The sequence below is a fragment of the Chrysochloris asiatica genome, unplaced genomic scaffold (genome assembly GCF_000296735.1).
Source record: "Chrysochloris asiatica unplaced genomic scaffold, ChrAsi1.0 scaffold00500, whole genome shotgun sequence".
Taxonomy (NCBI): Eukaryota; Metazoa; Chordata; class Mammalia; order Afrosoricida; family Chrysochloridae; genus Chrysochloris; species Chrysochloris asiatica.
Window position 1 is genome coordinate 587086 of NW_006409018.1, and position 2013 is coordinate 589098.

The window sequence follows — 2013 nt, forward strand, 5'->3', positions numbered from 1 at the left end:
CTCTAGTGATAAATTGGCCCAGTGACAGAAATAATGGTCTTAAATCTGGCAACAATTGTGAGGGTGCTGTGGGGCCAGCTGACGTTTCATTATGTTGTTCACAGGGTTGCTCTGAGTCAGAACCTAGTAGGTGGCACCTAACCATGATGTTGTTGTTAAATGTCATCGAGTCGGTTCCGACCCATAGCGACCCTGTACAGGGTTTCCGAGGCTGTAAATCTTTACGGGAGCAGGAAGCCTCATCTTTCTCCCGCGGAGCATCTGGTAGTTTCGAACTGCTGATCTTGCGGTTCGCAGCCCAATTCGTAACCACTATGCTAACAACAATATAGGTGATGAAAGTATCAATGAAAGCTAAGAGCTCATCATCATCATGGTGGGGTGGGTATGTCTGAAGCAACCAATCTCTCTGACACGGGCGCTCACTTTCTATATCACTCAGCTGTAGAGCTGGTGGAAATTTTCCTGCATCCATGTCTCTCAAATTTAGAAATAGAACCAGACATATACTTTGAATGGTCCTACTACCCATAGTCTTTGTGTAACTCGCAATGAACAACTTCCTTGTCCAACGGGTCTGTGTCAGAGACGGTGGGCAAGCATGCTGTTGGGATGTTAACAGGGTCAACTGTGACTGTAAAAACGTGAAAGTCTAACATGGGTAGAGAGTGAGTCATCGCCGACTCAGGAACCAGGGGCTCACCACCACCAATACCCCTTGGATTCTGAGATCCCTGTGAAGAGAATACCTCCTGGAACCAGGAGGCAGAGCAAGTCTAACACGGGCAGACAATGAGTCATCACAGACTCAGGAACCAGGGGGCTCACCACTACCAATACCCCTTGGATTCTGAGATCCCTGTGAAGTGAATACCTCCTGGAACCAGGAGGCAGAGCGCTGGCACCGGAACAGCAGTAAAGCATCAGACACAGTGGTGGGCTTTCCAGCCCATAAAGCAAGTGAAGCTCAGTGTCTTTAAGTAGGAAACTCACTTGTGGAATGGGGTACCTCCAGGGACTTCATTGGGGGAGCTAGGTTTGCTGACCCATGGAGCTAGAGCCAACTGCCTTGGTGTCAGAACTGGTAAAGGAGGCTGGAGGGCAGAGGCATGTCTGACCCTTACCTCACAATGTTACTGGAGTCGCTCTGAAGGAGTTGCCAAAGCCACACGGGATGTAACAAAGAAAGGACTTTATTGTGCCAAAACACGGCTCAGCGGATTCCTATCCAGAGTCTGAGCCCCATCTTCCCAGTTTGAGAGTATTTTATAGGAGTAGGGGTGAATTCAAGGAGCTCTGGTAGCACAGTGACTACGAATCGGGCTGTGAACTGCAAGGTTAGCAGTTCGAAACTACCAGCTGTTCCACGGGAGAAAGATGAGGCTTTCTGCTCCTGTAAAGATTAACAGCCTCAGAAACCCTGTACAGGGTCCTTGCTATGAGTCGGAACTGACTCCATGGCACATAACAACAACAACAGGGGTGAATTCATGAGGCCATTTGGGATATTTTAGCAGGGGCAAACAGCTGCTCAGGGTTACCTGGGATTGGCTGGTTCAAACATAAGGTGGGGAAGAATGTGTGACCTAGCAAGCAAGTGGGCAATTACTGAAGTGGATGCAGGTAAACTTTGGCTTGGGGGCTTTGTTCTCTCCCAGAATTGATCACACAAAGCCGAGGTAATCTGTTGCTTGGTTCCTGGAATGTGAACTCTGCTCTTGGAATGAGTTGTGTGCTTGGGAGGGTTTGGGGCCTAGCGCCTCCTTCCGCAGGCCTGGCACCCTCCACAGCAATTGGCCTGGAGCATATAACTGAAGGTAATTCTCTTTCCCCGTAGTAAAGTTAGAGGAAGTCAGTGAACACTTCCTCCACACTATGGTTCACAGGTGCAAAGGGTTAACAGGCTGCTCTGGTACCGTAGTGGTTACGAGTCTGGCTACTAACTAACCTCAAGGGTCAGCGGTTTGAAACTACCAGCGGTTCCACATGAGAAAGATGAGGCTTTCTGCTCCC